Here is a 17,728-nt window from a genome sequence, read left to right on the forward strand (position 1 = left end):
CTTTAGAGCACAGGGAACTGTATGCATTATCTTGTAATAACATAGTGTAAAAGAATCTGAATATATATCTGGATATATGTAAGCTAAATCATTTTGTTGTGCACCTGAAACTAACACAATATTGTAAATTGACTACGTTGTTGCTGGTTAGTCACTAGGTCATGTCCGACCCTTTTGTCACCCCATGGACTGTAGCCCACCAGACTCTTCTGTCCATAGGATTTCCCAAACAAGAGTACTGGAGTGGGTTGCCATTTCCTTCTCCAGGGGATCTTCCTGACCTAAGGATTGAACTCGTGTAACCCTTGTCTCCTACACTGCAGGCAGATTCTTTATCACTGAATCACCTGGGAAATCAACTATACTTCCGTTTTTAAAAAGAAAGAACTAAAAAACAAATAAAACAATAAAATAACAAAGGGACAGACCCAAGCCGAGGATGGGTTAAGCCAGCTGGCTGCCATGGTATGCTAAGGGTTAAGCATCCAGATGTGAGTCTGGGCCTGGCCTGAGACAGCGTAGCCTTATCCGCAGCACACCATCCCTGTGTCCTGGCCTGTTCCAGAAAGCAGCCTGGGAAGTTGCCTACAAGACAGAGCACATGGCCTCAGAGGTGAACCGGGGACACCCTGTGAGGTGCCAAGGATTTATCTGAGCAGCCAAATGCACACTGACAGACAGGCCTGTGTGCACTGGAGAAGCCTGTTCCGCAGCTCAGATGAACGACTCATTGCAGAATTCACCCACAAAGGGAAGTGAGTTAATGACTGGGGCGTTCCGCCTTCTGCCTGGATGCGTCATAAAATCAACTTGTAAACCCTAGCTCTGAGAACACACTTGCTCACCCAAACGTGGTTCTGTGCGGCTTCAGGACATTTCCAAGAGGGAACGCTAACAGAGGAGAAAGTTCTTAGGCTATCTGTGCTAGGAACAGGACCAGTGGCCTGAGCCCGGCAGCTGGTCCAGGCGTGGTCAGATTCGCTGACAAGCAGCCCCAAGCTGCCCGCCGCAGCATCTGCTCCACGTCTGGGACTTGTGACTCATCATACTCTCTTGCAGCCCTACATTCTCATGCAGGCCTAAGCATGCAGGCCCCGGGGTGCTGAGGGCCCAAGCTATCAAGATCAGTCCTTATCTCCAGGTTGCCTTCCTCTGCCCCAGACCCTCATCCAGGTCCACCAGCTCCTGGGCCAGGGCAAATTGCCTAGACCATCTCAGACCCAGGCTGAGATCAATATCGTAAGAGGCTCCTAGGCTGAGATGGGTTCAAGATCTCCTGGACACTGGTATCCATTCTGGCCCTTTAAATCTAGCAGCCCACACCCCCACCGTGCCCAGCTGGCCCACCGTAGTGAGCTGCCAGCAGCACCTGCTCTAGGCCAACCCTGTTTACTCTGGACATACTATTTTTGTTCTCACCTCTGGTTCTCAGATTCCTGGCTCCCTACCCCGGCTACCGTAGCTGCCTCTGGCCCCTTCACTTTGGTGACCCTTCGGATTTCCCTTTTTAGACCACAGCCTCTCACATGTTTCTGACTCAACGCTTCTGCAGTACTGGCTTCACTCTTGGTCTCAGGTGAGCACCCATGATTCAGCCCCAGCCTCCGGGTACCCCCTCAGCTAGGATGGCACTCAGGAAAGGCAGGGGGTCAAGATTTGTTCCTAAGGTCCCTGCCTGCTTCCCTGCCCTCAACCTTGCTTTGCCCTCCAATTCCAGCACTTGGGAGGGCACCCCAGTCATGCCTCTGGCTGCTGGCCCCCACTTAGGTCCCTCACCAGAGATAGCTGTACCCTGAGCTCAGCATCTGATTTCATCCTGGCCTTGCCCGAGCTACACCAGGCACCCCCAACCCCCACCCACAATCTCATTGAGATCATAGTAGGGGAGGTTCTTGGTGGGAGTGAGGGTCTGAGAGAGAGGGAGGCATTGCCTCAAGTGGAGCCCAGATGGGGTACAGAGCCTGGGGAGAGTTCTGCCTCTGTCTCCTCTATCTGGGAACACTTCCATTTACAGATTGAGGGTTACCCACAAGAGAAGCCTAATGGGGCAGTAGAGCGCAAGGCCCTTGCCATCTCAGGCCCTTGCTTCCTACCCTCTAACTTGTGCACCGGGGGTGGGGGAGTGTGTTGTTCCAGATGATATCTTAGCCTTCTGGTTGTAAGACTCTGGAAGTTAACAGTGGCCCCATGTGGTTCATTCCTTTTCCTTGTCTGCCAGATCCCATGCCTGACTTTAGGGACATATCTGACCCTCTAGCCTCTCCACCAAAGAACAAAGGAGTCCACCCAGTTTCCTTCACTCCCAACCTCTCCATTCCCTCCACTCCAGAAGGTGCAGAAACCAGGGCCAGAGCCAGCCCTTGTTCCCCTCCTTCTCCTCTCCAGCCTTCATCATCCCCTTCCCTGGAAGCCCAGGAGCCCAAAGACCATCTTCCACTAAAAGGTCTGCCAACCACTCAGTTTTTCTTTCCACGAGCCCTACAAGTAGCATCTCTGCTTCATGAGCACGCACATGCGTGAATGTTGAGGAGCAAGACTGGTCACCCAGGTGACCTCAGCTCTGCCACTTACTAGTGACATGAGCCCAGACAAGTGATTTAACTTCTCAATGCCTGTTTCCCCATCTCCAAAACTGGGGTGCTAATAGCCCCTCCCTCACTGCATTGTTAGGGGGATTCTATGAGTTTATTCATGCAGGAATGGTGCCATTTCTGTCATAAATGTTGATGTGACAGGCTCACATTTATTGATTACTCTGTGTCAGGCCTTATTCTAAATACGTGACATTCCAACTATTCATTTTTCCTAAGCAAAGTAAAACAAGAATGGAGGATCATTCCATAATTCCAATTTAAATTATCCCTAACATTTCTTGTGGCCATCAACAGGAGTTGAAATGCACATTCCTGTTTCTCCAAAGGATCAAATTGCTTTTATTTTGTACTGCCCTGTCTACTGGTCTTGGTAAGGTTTGTGTGTAATACATTTTCACATCTGGTCAAAAAATAAACTAAGTTGTAAGAGGTTAGAGAATTCTCCCCATCTGAACAAAAACCCAGCGCTTCCTAGGCCCATCAGGAATACCACGACGATATTCCGACTACCCAGATGCTACACTACGCGAAACATTATTTCACCCCAACAAAAACAAAGCACCTAGAGCTCAGAGACTCCCAACAGTGCCCTCGTATGGATACGAGCCATAGTGTGTCATAGTCTAGGCACTGTAATTCTATATGCATCTTTTGGTTTAACATGAAATCATAAATAGTTTTCTTGTTATTTCCCAGGATGGAGGTGAGAGGGGAGCAGGAAGAAAAAGAAAGGGATTAGCATATGCTGTTGAGTGTGAGGCATGATGCTGACTTCAACCTGAATCCTTGACGGGCTGCGATCCAGCCCGTCCCATTTTGTTATCATTGATGTTGTTTTGGCCGTTATGAAAATGTTCACCAAGCAGTATGCTAGAAGCTTTGCTCACTTGATCTCATTTAATCTTCACATCCATGCTCTGAGGAAGATATTATTATGCCCATTTTACAAAGGAAGAAGTAGGAACTCAGAGAGATTCATCCAAGGTTGCACAGCTAACAAACAGGACAAACTGGGTCCAACCTTACACTCTGTCTGCTCCACCACACAGTGTTCCAGCCCTTCCCCCAGCCCTGAAATTACAGATGGGATTTTCACCCTCTGCAGGGTGAAAGCTAAAGATGGGGGCTTGCGGGGAGGGTGAGCTATAGGGCTTCTCTGCAGAGGACCGAAACCTTTTGGCCTTCTGCCCACGAACTCTTTCCCTTTTCTTTCTTGCTGGGGAGAAGCATGATATTATAGGTGACTTTGTTTTATACACACACACACACACACTCCAAGGAGAGGGCTCACTATATAAAGAGGATCAACCACTTATCAAAAATGCTGACAAAGGACTTATCAAATGTCCTTTGAGGCTAAGTATCTCTCAGAACAGGAATTACTGAACCTGAGCACATGGACTAGGGATTGGGCCTATCCTTACGTTACAATAGCTCTCCAATGGAATTACTTGATCTACCCCAACATTTACCAACTCTGCCTACATTTTAATATCTGAATTAAGTCATCTAACCTCAGAATATATTAATTCTAGCCCTTTTCTCCCCTACCTGAAGGTGGGGAGGGGCTATGTTATTTTTCCTTCCTATTTTAGAACACTGTCTATCCCAAACACATTGAATTCATGAAATTCCAGATGCTGCTCAATGAGTGATGCCTCTGGCTCACTGCTATTCTGGCTGTCACAGTTAGGACTACCTAGGAACACGCTGCAGCTGGGTAGCATTTATGGAAAGAGAGGGGCTGGAACATGCACAGATCAAGAAGCTCATATTTAGTGAGACAAATGGGTTAAGGAGCCACTGCCTGGGGTGGCAGGGATCATCCAGATGGCTCCATGAGCTGCGTGCTGTGGTATGCTGACCTGTGCACACCATGCAGGCCTCAGGCCTCTTTCAGGTACAAATGATGGAAACCTCACTAGTGGAAGCAGAGGGAATTTATTAACACTTTGCTGATAATTCTGAGGGTGGTCTTCAAGTATAACTGGATCCAAGTGCTTAAATGTCACTAGGAATTCATCCCCATCTCTTTGCTCTGCTTTCCTCTCTTCAGAAGGATGACAAGAAGACCCCCAGTAGATCTAGCCTTGTTTTTCACACAGATCCCAGTGGATGAATATGTATTACCCAACTATTCCATTAAAAGTCTCAGGACTGACTTTCCATTGGCCGAAATTGGCCCATGTGGTGAACATCTACAGCTTGATCTTCAAATCCACTCTCCACCCTTCTTCCTGCTCAGAAACTGGGAGACTAGCCTGTACAGATGTTCCAGTGGCTCCTTCCTTTGGGTATTGTCAGTGGGAAGACCAGCGGGAGACTAGAGGAAGAGAGAAGAGTAAGGTCAGAATGTTCATTTTCTCCCAGATCCCTTTGCAAGGACCAGTATGGGGTAGCTATGTCTCTTGGCCAATAGTCAGAGGTCCTACCCCTGCTCTCTTCATCCATCTTTCCCTCTTTGAGATCCAGAAGTGTCTCCTCAGTCTTGCCTCTACAAGCTGTTGGTGGTACCAATGAGTATAAGTAGCCCCCGGAACTACATTGCCTCTTAAGGTCTTCCTATACTCTGCCTTACTTCTATGGGAAGGTTATTTGAGAGTTTCATCTGTTCCCATGATCCTGACTGACACAGCTAACATACCCATCCCTAAACCAAATCCATGTTTCTCGTTGGACAGGCCTGGGTCACATGCCTACCCCTGAAGCAAAGGTGTGAAACCAGCTCCATCTAAACCATAGGTACTGAGAGTGGAAGAGGTGGTCAACTGCCAAAGAACAGACAAAAACAGCCTCTGATCAGTGTTTTTAGCAAAGTAGATGAGAAGGAATTTTAATCAGTTTTAATCATCACTAAGTGTTACACTGCCAAACATTCTTCAGAAGCAGCATTTACCACATAAAGAAGGATAAGTTTCTTCATCCTTTGCTAAAATAGCAATAAGACTGACTTTTACCCATGGACACTCAATGCCTCCAGAAGAACTGGCTGCTCATTTTCTGAGCTCTGGGCCTGTTGACAACTTTCTTCTGAAACAAATTGAAATTTCTATTATCAATTCACTTCGAAATGTCATAAAGCCGCTTAGGCCTCGGCTGGCTGAGCAATAAAGCAGGCCCTCTTGGCAGCTGAAATGAGCTGCCCCTGACGGTACGACAAGGGACAAGGCATTAAACATCGCCAAGAATGGACGATTTGGAAGCCGCCTAGTGGCAGAAATGACAAGGCTAAAATCATATCCACTTTGAAAAAAATGATATCAGTTGAAGGATAAACATAAAATGGGACGATAGCAACCTCATTGCAGAACTGTAAGTGCTTTAGAAGAACATTGAAGCTGATGTTCTTATATCTTAGCAGAGAACTTTTTTTTTTATATTTGGCTAACCCGCATGATAATGACTGGCTTTGCCATGGATGAGTCACCTTGCAGGCAAAACCATGGACCTCTACCCCAGTGAATCTCAGCCCAAAACCATTACTGAGAAAACAAATAGTTTTCTATTAGTACAGATTTTAGTTACCTCATCACCCAACCCCATGTGGATTTTTGTTTAGGTTTTTAAATTATATTGACATATAGTTGATTTATATTGTTGTGTTAATTTCTGCTATACAGCAAAGTGCTTCAGTTATACATATATATATATATATATTCTTATTCACATTCTTTTCCTTTATAGTTTATCACAGAATATTAAATATAGTTCCCTCTGCTACACAGCAGGACTTTGTTGTTTATCCATTATATATATAATAGCTTGCATCAGCTAATCGCAATCCTTCCTCCCCCTAGCCTTGGCCAATCGCAAGTCTGTATTCTATATCTGTGAATCTGTTTCATAAATATATTCATTTATGTTGTATTTTAGATTCCACATATAAGTGATAGCATATGGTATTTCTCTTTCTTTTTCTGACTTACTTTGCTTAGTATCATGATCTCTAGGTCCATCCATGTTGCTGCAGATGGCATTATTTCATTCTTTTTATGACTGAATAATATTCCATTGTATATATCTCCTTTATCCAGTCATCTATCAATGGACATTTAGCTTGCTTCCATGTCTTGGCTATTGTAAATGGTGTTGCTATGAAGACAGGACCAACCCATCTTTCAGTGGAGTCTCCACTATGCTTTCTTAATTAACAGATTGTCTTTCAATGACTTGCTGAGGATATCTGGCTTTTCTGTTGGCTTCCTCCATAATGCCTCAGCTACTGCTTTGGGTGAAGTTCAGGACTAAGGATTTGGCACCAGGAAGACAGGCCTCTTGAGACAGCTGTGTGCCTCTCCTAATCCTACTAATAACTCCTTGGTATACAATTCCACCATAGTTCTCTTTATTCACAGAGAAGACACTTGGATATCAACTTGTTGGGAGAAAGAGAGATCTAAAGTAGCCATTTGCTTCAGTGCCTCTAAAGTCTCAAAAATGAAAAATCTGAGGCCCAGCAAGAGAAGAAATCCAAAGGATCTAGCCAGTGGACTACTTCAGCCACACCTGGACCCTATGAGTAAAATGGAAAGATTATGATAATCAGAGACAAACAGTCCAAGTCTTAGTGTATGACCTTGAGCAAGTCACACCTTTATGAGTTTGCATTTCCTTCTCATCTAGTATTACTGTTTCCAAGACGCTGATGACACGATAAGCATTAAAAAGAAAAAATGATTCTGAGAGGCAGGCATCTCTGATCAGTATTTCCAAGGGCATTCCTGCTTTGAAAGACTCATCTAAGCAAAAGCTATCAATAAACTTAGAGGACAGAATAGAGTAGAAGAAGCATGCCAAAAAGGTTTCATCTCACCAGCTGTCTCTGCATGATTCATAGTAGCTCTCTGGAACACTGTATTCAAAAGCACTCTGAGGTCATATCTGGGTTCAGTAGGAAAGAACTCCCGGATCACTGAGGATCAATGATCCAGTGATCTTGCATCAGTGATACAAGAGGAGGGTCTGTTACCATGTGTGACATCTCTATTGTAGTGACTGAGAAGGCTGAGCTTGAAAGTCAAATCTTAGTGGAAGAAATGTGTATTAGTTCTTGCTTCAACAACAAACAACAAAAAACATACTTTCAGTAGCTTATAAACATAAATACTTATTTCTCACTACACAGAGGGTCAGACTTTGGGTTGGATTGGGCCTACTCCACATTTCCTCTCATTTTAATCCTCAAGCAGAAGGAACAGCCCTTATTTTGGACACGCTATGCTCAGAGCAAAGAGCAGAAACTCAAATGGCCAAGCCAAATTAGACATTCATGTTAAAACTTCTGCTCAGACATAGCATGTTCACATTTCACTGGCCAAAATCAGCCATATGGCAAAGTCCCAAGTTAGTAAGGAAGGGATATATAATTTTCTTACAGGAAAGGAGGAAGTGAAAAACTGCAATCGATGCAATCTACCAGATAGTGTTTGAGAAAGATACTTTCAGTATTAAGATACTATGGCTGTTTTCTTAATTTTTTCTATGATATATATAATTTAAAAAATGAAAAGTTGAAAAATGCTAGTGTATCTTGTAGATATTGGAATCCTTGAGGAGGGAACAATCTGATACTTAGAGGAGAGCAGGTATGCTGATGGAAGATGGGGGAGAGAAGAATGCAAAAATCAGGGAGCTCATCAGAGAATGTGTGAGTTTAAAGGAGATGGCAAGGGAAGTATTTAGATGAAAAGTACATCCACGATGGAAGCCCTAGAAAAGTGCCAGCAACAAGCTGATGAGCAAGTGAAGTCACGCCCAGGATGTGCCACTTGGAAAAGCTGATCTGCTCAAGACCAGAAGAAGGCACAGTGCTCTCAAAATTGGGGGATGGAGGCATGGAAGGAATGAATGGATGGATGAACGAATGTTAAAGATATCTGAATAGCAAGGATTATGGAATACTGGTAAAGAATACAGTTGTCATATAAGGTAGCCATTTCAACAGAGTCAAACAACATTAAATCATTGAATATTTACTGAGTATTTACTAGGCACTGGGTCCTACACCACGTGCTACAGGTACATTGGTGCACAACAAAAGAGACACAGTTTCTGCACCCACAGAGCTCAGAGTCGAATGGTAGAAACAGACCATTGGAATTTCAACAGCAATGGAATTTCGCATGGATACTCAATGTTCTTTCAATCTGGTAACACTTTCCTAGCATGTTCACTGTCTACCATCCAAAACAACTATTTCCTTCTTCTCCCTCTTTAAATCCATTACCCCAACACTCCTGCCCCTGTAGACAACATGTAACCTCCCCTCACACCATCGACCTATTCAGCACACGTTCTCTCACTGGTTCCTCACTGCTATACAGGCCACCTCTCGATTCCATCCCCTCTTGTATTCAGTCTTCACTGCTACAATTATCCTTTGTCTCTTCTGCATTTTCCCTCCCTACTACATCATTTGCATAGTTATACAAGTTGTAGTTGGGCAAGGAGGAAGGCAGGATTTTCCCTTCCAGGAAGATTCAGGAAATGAATGAGAATTCATTTTGACTGTCAATCACTGGGGAGCCCTAGTGGCATTTAGTAGGGGCTAGGGAAGCTAATTATGTTCTATCTTATTTAAACAGGAAAACTTCCTTAAAACCCCCAATTTCCGTCAATCGTTACCAACCAAATCTCAAACCCGCCACAGAGAAACTTCTTGGTAGGGTTAGCTACATACACTGTCTCCACTTCTTCATCTCACAGTCTCTCATCCACCCACTCCAATCACATTTCTGCCCCTTCCCCCTCCCAGAGACTGCTCTTTTCGGAATTATCAGGGACTCTCACAAGCCAATCCAGTGGTCATGTCTTGATCCTTATCTTATTTGGTGTCACACATTTAACCCAACTGCCCACTCCTTTCTTCTTGAAACGTTGCCTAAAATAGGCATTTCAAAATAACAAAGCCAAACAAAAAAACTCTTGATTTATTCTCCAGTCCAAGCAACCAACCAAACAAAAAAAAAGACCTTCTACTCCTCTCCTCCTTGTCTCAGGAAAGGCTATTCAGATATGAAAGCAAAATATTTAAAAAATTATCCTTGAGTCCTCTCTCCCATTCCCTACATAAGCGCATAAGTAAGTCCACTCTAAATCTAAAATATATCTCAAAAGTCTACATTTCTTTCCATCTCCACTATTATCCCTCTGGTCAAGCCATTAACATATCTTGCAATTAACAATCAACATATCAATAAGCATTTATTCTCATGCTCACAGATCTTCAGATTGAGTGGGACATCCTGCTTTAGGCTGCGGGTCTGTCTGCTGGGAAGCTGGGATATTCAGGCAGAAGGAACAAGGAGAGCATTTTCTTCTCAAGCCAGAGGACAAAAGCTGTTAAGAGCAATGAAGGGATGCACACAGTTCCTCTTAAGGCCTAGGCTCACACATTGTATGTTACCGCTTCTGCCCATATACCACTGGCCAAAGCAAATCACACAGCCAAGTCCAACGTCAATGGGAAAGGGAAGAATACTCACCCAAACTGTAAGGATTGGAGGAAAGGGAATGAATAGTTGCCCAACAATAATCTACTTTCCCGAGCCCCCTTGGAGAAGAACTTTGAATAATGGTGCTGTTATTACTACTATGGATGCTGAACAATAACATCTTCTTATTAACCATGCTGATTGTATTACAAATGAATGAGACTAATCTTCTCACTGTGTTTATAATGATTAAAACCCATACAGAAATGTAAATTCTTTAAAACTATTTTACCTAGTCAACAGGCATTGATTTATTAATTTATTCTTAGCCGAGCAGCATCATCACCTCAAGAAGAACTTCTGTTTAGACACCATCTCTATTCAGGTGCTGAGTAGGAACTTTTTTTTCAAATTGGAGGCTAATTACTTTACAATACTGTGGTGGTTTTTACCATACATTGACATGAATCCGCCTAGGTGTACATGTGTTTCCCATCCTGAACCCTCCTCCCACTTCCCTCCCCACCCCATCCTTCATGGTCATCCCAGTGCACCAGCCCTGAGCACCCTGTCTCATGCATCGAATCTGGACTGGCGATCTATTTCACATATGATAATATACATGTTTCAATGCTATTCTCTCAAATCATCCCAACCTCACCTTCTCCCACAGAGTCCAAAAGTCTGTTCTTTACATCTGCGTCTCTTTCGCTGTCTTGCATATAGGGTCATCGTTACCATCTTTCTAAATTCCATATATATGCATTAATATACTGCATTGGATTAGGAACTTTTTAAAATGTCTGCATGATGTACCAAAGCACAAAAAGTGACTCTGACACCACTAATAGACTCTGAATTAACAGACCTTTCCTGAAAATCTTCCTAAAAGAAAATCCCTTTGACATCTGAATTTTTGACTTATGGTAGAAAACTTCAGCCCTCAGATGGAATCTTCAGTTCAGTTCAGTTGCTCAGTCACGTCCGACTCTTTGCGACCCCATGAATCGCACCACATCAGGCCTCCCTGTCCATCACCAAATCCCGGAGTTCACTCAGACTCACATCCATCGAGTCAGTGATGCCATCCACCCATCTCATCTTCTGTCGTCCCCTTCTCCTCCTGCCCCCAATCCCTCCCAGCATCAGAGTCTTTTCCAACGAGTCAACTCTTTGCATGAGGTAGCCAAAGTACTAGAGTTTCAGCATTAGCATCATTCCTTTCTGCTAAAGTAAAAAATATCCAATACGGAGCCTAATCTTCCCTGGCCTACAGACTTTGGTGTTTTGCTAGTATCCTCACACAAATGAAAAAAACTGATTATGAATGATGACATTATCCTGGACTCTGCATTACTCAGTCAACTGATGATACATAGCCTCCTCTCCTTTTATAAGCCCCTTTCCAATAAATATCTCTCCCACAAAGATTTCCATCCTTTTGTTTGATTTAGAACTTAGTGAAAAGAAAGATATTTTTATCTTAATTTCATGCCAGAAAATATGAAGTCATGAAAACTTACTGAAGAGGATAGACATTTTTTTAATGGGACCTTAAGAGCCAGGCCCAGTGCCTGTTGCCAAACTCAATGAAGAATTGTTTCGAGTAAGAACAGAACATTGCTCTGGGACTGAGCTAACTAGAAAGGCTGATACACCATGACATCTCTGACTCATATAACCTCCCTGACCTTGAAATAAACTCTAGCAGGGTATAGCATGTCCAAAGTTGACAATGAGGTGAAAGTCCATCTCTAAGTCACAAAGCTCCCCAAACCTCACTATTTAAACCCACCTAGTTGGGAGCTGACTGTGGCTCAGATCATGAACTCCTTATTGCCAAATTCAGACTCAAATTGAAGAAACTAGGGAAACCCACTAGATCATTCAGGTATGACCTAAATCAAATCCCTTACGATTATACAGTGGAAGTGAGAAATAGATTCAAGGAATTAGATCTGATAGACAGAGTGCCTAAAGAACTATGGACGGAGGTTCATGACATTGTACAGGAGACAGGGATCAAAACCATCCCCAAGAAAAAGAAATGCAAAAGGTAAAATGGCTGTCTGAGGAGGCCTTACAAATAGCTGTGAATAGAAGAGAAATGAAAGGCAAAGGAGAAAAAGAAAGATATACCCATCTGAATGCAAAATTCCAAAGAATAACAAGGAGAGATAAGAAAGCCTTCCTCAGTGATCAATGCGAGGAAATAGAGGAAAACAAGAGAATGGGAAAGACTAGAGATCTCTTCAAGAAAATTAGAAATCCCAAGGGAACATTTCATGCAAAGATGGGCTCGATAAAGGACAGAAATGGTATGGACCTAACAGAAGCAGAAGATATTAAGAAGAGGTGGCAAGAATACACAGAAGAACTATACAAAAAAGATCTTCATGACTCAGATAATCATGATGGTGTGATCACCAACTTAGAGCCAGATATTCTGGAATGTGAAGTCAAGTGGGCCTTAGGAAGCATCACTATGAACAAAGTTAGTAGAGGTGATAGAATTCCAGTTGAGGTATTTCAAATCCTGGAAGATGATGCTGTGAAAGTGTTGCACTCAATATGCCAGCAAATCTGGAAAACACAGCAGTGGCCGCAGGACTGGAAAAGGTCAGTTTTCATACCAGTCTCAAAGAAAGGCAATGCCAAAGAATGCTCAGACTACCGCAAAATTGCACTCATCTCACTCGCTATTAAAGTAATGCTCAAAATTCTCCAAGCCAGGTTTCAACAGTATGTGAATCGTGAACTCCCAGATATTCAAGCTGGATTTAGAAAAGGTAGAGGAACCAGAGACCAAATTGCCAACATCCGTTGGATCATCACAAAAGAAAGAGAGTTTCAGAAAAATATCTTCTTCTGCTTTATTGACTATGCCAAAGCCTTTGATTGTGTGGACCACAAGAAACTCTGGAAAATTCTGAAAGAGATGGGAATACCAGACCACCTGACCTTCTTGAGAAATCTGTATGCAGTTCAGGAAGCAACAGTTAGAACTGGACATGGAACAACAGACTGGTTCCAAATCGGGAAAGGAGTACATTAAGGCTGTTTTATCACCCTGCTTATTTAACTTATATGCAGACTACACCATGAGAAACGCTGGGCTGGAAGAAGCACAAGCTGGAATCAAGATTGCTGGGAGAAATATCAATAACGTCAGATAAGCAGATGATACCACCCTTATGGCGGAAAGCGAAGAACTAAAGAGCCTCTTAATGAAAGTGAAAGAGTGAAAAAGTTGGCTTTAAGCTCAACATTCAGAAAACTAAGATCATGGCATCTACTTCCATCATGTCATAGCAAATAGATGGGGAAACAGTGGAAACAGTGGCAGGCTTTATTTTGGGGGGCTCTAAAATCACTGCAGATGGTGACTGCAGCCATGAAATTAAAACATGCTTGCTCCTCAGAAGAAAAGTTATGACCAACCTAGATAGCATATTAAAAAGTAGAGACATTATTTTGCCAACAAAGGTCCGTCTAGTCAAAGCTATGGTTTTCCCAGTAGTCATGTATGGATGTGAGAGTTGGACTATAAAGAAAGCTACTGCTGCTGCTGCTAAGTTACTTCAGTCGTGTCCAACTCTGTGCAACCCCATAGACGGCAGCCCACCAGGCTCTGCCATCCCTGGGATTCTCCAGGCAAGAACACTGGAGTGGGTTGCCATTTCCTTCTCCAAGGCTTGAAAGTGAAAAGTTAAAGTGAAGCTGCTCAGTCGTGTCCAACTCTTTGCAACCCCATGAACTGCAGCCTACCAGGCTCCTCCGTCAAGCGCCAAGGAATTGATGTTTTAGAACTATGCTGTTGGAGAAGACTCTTGACAGTCCCTTGGACTGCAAGGAGATCCAACCAGTCCATCCTAAAGGAAATCAGTCCTGAATATTCATTGGAAGGACTGATGTTGAAGCTGAAACTCCAATACTTTGGCCACCTGATGCAAAGAACTGACTCATTGGAAAAGATCCTGATGCTGGGAAAGATAGAAGGTGGAAGGAGAAGGGGACAACAGAAGATGAGATGGTTGGATGGCATCACCGACTCAATGGACAAGAGTTTGAGTAAATTCCGGGAGTTGGTGATGGACAGGGAGGCCTGGTGTGCTGCAGTCTATGGGGTTGCAAAGAGTCGGACACAACTGAGGGACTGAACTGAACTGACTGAACTGAGTTAGGAGAAAGATTCATCTAAATTAGTGGAAAATCCAAATTCCCAGTATGTCCAAATACAAGGAATACTTCTAGATTTAGAACACTGATGAATGGAATCAAAGTTTTTTCCACTTTTCCTTCCAAAAATGCCATTGAAATAACAAAGATATAAAAAGAAAAAACAAACAAGCAAACAAACAGCAGTACTAGAAAAAGGTGGTAGTGGTTTTAGTCACTAAGTTGTGTCCAGCTCTTACTGCTACAGGGACTGTAGCCTGCCAAGCTCCTCTGTCCACAGGATTTCCCAGGCAAGAATCCTGGAGTGGGCTGCACTTCCTTCTCCAGAGGATCTTTGCATAGAACCTGGGTCTCTTGCATTGCAGGCAGATTCTTTACTGACTGAGCCACACACACACACACACACACACACACACACACGCAAACAGGAGTACTAGAAAAATCAAGAGGACTACTGTTACCACCAAAGACATATTCATAAAAAATATGAAGCAGATAGGATAAGTACAACTCAATGTACATTTTAAAATTTATCAGTTCAGTTCAGTGGCTCAGTCGAGTCCTACTCTTTGCAACCCCATGAATCGCAGCACGCCAGGCCTCCCTGTCCATCACCAACTCCCAGAGTTCACTCAGACTCACATCCATCGAGTCAGTGATGCCATCCAGCCATCTCATCCTCTGTCGTCCCCTTCTCCTCCTGCCCTCAATCCCTCCCAGCATCAGAGTCTTTTCCAATGAGTCAACTCTTCACATGAGGTGGCCAAAGTACTGGAGTTTCAGCTTCAGCATCATTCCTTCCAAAGAAATCCCAGGGCTGATCTCCTTCAGAATGGACTGGTTGGATCTCCTTGCAGTCCAAGGGACTCTCAAGAGTCTTCTCCAACACCACAGTTCAAAAGCATAAATTCTTCGGTGCTCAGCCTTCTTCACAGTCCAACTCTCACATCCATACACGACCACAGGAAAAACCATAACCTTGACTAGACGGATCTTAGTCGGCAATGTAATGTCTCTGTTTTTGAATATGCTATCTAGGTTGGTCATAACTTTTCTTCCAAGGAGTAAGCATCTTTTAATTTCATGGCTGCAGTCACCATCCGCAGTGATTTTGGAGCCCAAAAAAATAAAGTCTGACACTGTTTCCACTGTTTCCCCATCTATTTGCCGTGAAGTGATGGGACCAGATGCCCTGATCTTCGTGTTCTGAATGTTGAGCTTTAAGCCAACTTTTTCACTCTCTTCTTTCACTTTCATCAAGAGGCTTTTTAGTTCCTCTTCACTTTCTGCCATAAGGGTGGTATCATCTGCATATCTGAGGTTATTGATATTTCTCCCGGCAATCTTGATTCCAGCTTGTGTTTCTTCCAGTCCAGCGTTTCTCATGATGTACTCTGCATATAAGTTAAATAAGCAGGGTGACAACATACTGCCTTGATGTACTCCTTTTCCTATTTGGAACCAGTCTGTTGTTCCATGTCCAGCTCTAACTGTTGCTTCTTGACCTGCATACAGATTTCTCAATTATAAACATTTGCCTTACTGATCAAACTGATAAGGCAGTTAATGACAAAGTTGAGCACCCAAGACAGGCAGAAGAGGATCGGGATATAAGAGTAGGAAAAAAAAAAAAAAAAAACATTGTAGAAAAAAGAAAAGTTCAGCACAATAAGAACATAAAGAAGAGTAGGCTGGGGATATTCAAGATAATCATATTAAAAGACTTAAGAGAATTCCCTAGCAGTCCAGTGGGTAGGACCATGCATTCCTACAGCAGAGGGGCAGGGTTAGATCCCTGGTTGGGAAACTAGGATCCCAGATGCCACAAAGACTTAAACTCTAGATTTATGTCACTGTCTCATATCTTGGACTAGCTGTTTTCATTTGAGGTCTGTGAGATAAAAACTATTTTCAAAATAATACTGACAGGCTGTTTGCCTTTTTTACTATGTTGACATTTGCACTGGTAGAACAAAAATAATTGTGGTTGACACTCCTGATGCCTTAGGCACCTAACTGGTACTTGCATCCATTATATTCTTCATCACCAGATACAGATGGGAGGTGGGGGGGCGGGGGTGGAGTGAGTTTCACATAATACCCTAAATGAAGCAGTAAAAATGATTAATGTTATTAAAATATCAATTTTCATATCTTTTTAATATTCTGTCTGACAAAATGGGAAGTATATATAAAGCACTTCTATTGAATACCGAAATATGATGGTGATTGTCTCGAGAAAAAGCACTTGTATTACAATTGTTTGAGTTGCAAGCTGACTTAGCTGCTTTTTTCATGGAACATCATTATTTCTTAAAAGAATAATAGGCAAACCATTACATATCTGGCGGATACTGTCTCAAAAATGAATGAAATGAGCCTGTCACTGCAAAGTAAACAGCTGACATTATTTGTTGCCAACAATAACATTCTAACTTTCAATAGAAAATATCAGAATTTTTTTAAACTTACTCAAGTTTTCATCAGCATAAGCATGACATCATTCCAATATAACTTAAGATTCTTTTATGATACCGGTGGTTTTAAAAAATAATTTTTGATGTTGTATTACTAAATGTATCAACGCTTGAAAGATCATAATTCAGGGAACCAGTATCATCCAGATAACCAAAGAATGATGTTACAAAATCATGCATGGGCAATTAAAAATTTCAAAGTGCGAAGTAGATCCTTTGACTTTAATGTAATAAAATAAAAAGCATTCACTGCTAAATTTTCAGATTCCACATTTGATTTGCACAGGTCAAGTTTCAGTGCAGTATCAAAGGATACAATCTATGTTTCTCTAAAAAAAGTTATTAAAATTCTCCTCCCTTTTCCAATTACACATCTGTGTGATGATGGGTTTTCTTCATCTGCTTCAATCAAAACAATATATTTTAGGAATTCCTGGTTGTCCAGTGGTTAGGACTCTGCACTTTCACTGCCACGGACTGGAGTTCAATACTTGTTCGGGGAACTAGGATCCTGTAACACCCACAGCCAAAAAAAAAAAAGAAAACCATCACAGAAAGTGTAAAGCACTCTTGACACCAAAATTTTGGAAGCGACTTAGCAGCAGCAGCAGCAGCAGTGCTGTGATCATTCTCACAGTTGCCATAGTTGGTTTCTACTTTCTGAGCTAAGAAAATAAGAGCAGGGGAAGAGTGAACACAGATAGTGTCCCAGTTGCAACCAGAGTGGAAGGCAGGATGACAGCAGTGAAGCCCTTTAATTTTATCTGCTATTTGGATAAATTTTCTCATAGGCTTAAAATCCTACAGGAGCACAGATACCCTGAGATACATCAATGGATGTTGGAAAAGTGACAGCTTGAGAGAAGGTTTGGGAAAGTAAATGAAAGAGTTTCCACACAAGCCACTCATACATAGAGCTGCTGGCTTGGTCCCATACAGATTTGAGAAAAGTGAGGCAACCAAATGAATAAATTATAAGAAGAAAAAAATCATCTGATTTCAGTTGATGACTCCCCACCTTCAGGTGAACATACTACAAGTTTGT

This window comes from Budorcas taxicolor, chromosome 15 (assembly GCF_023091745.1).
Source record: "Budorcas taxicolor isolate Tak-1 chromosome 15, Takin1.1, whole genome shotgun sequence".
NCBI classification, from domain to species: domain Eukaryota; kingdom Metazoa; phylum Chordata; class Mammalia; order Artiodactyla; family Bovidae; genus Budorcas; species Budorcas taxicolor.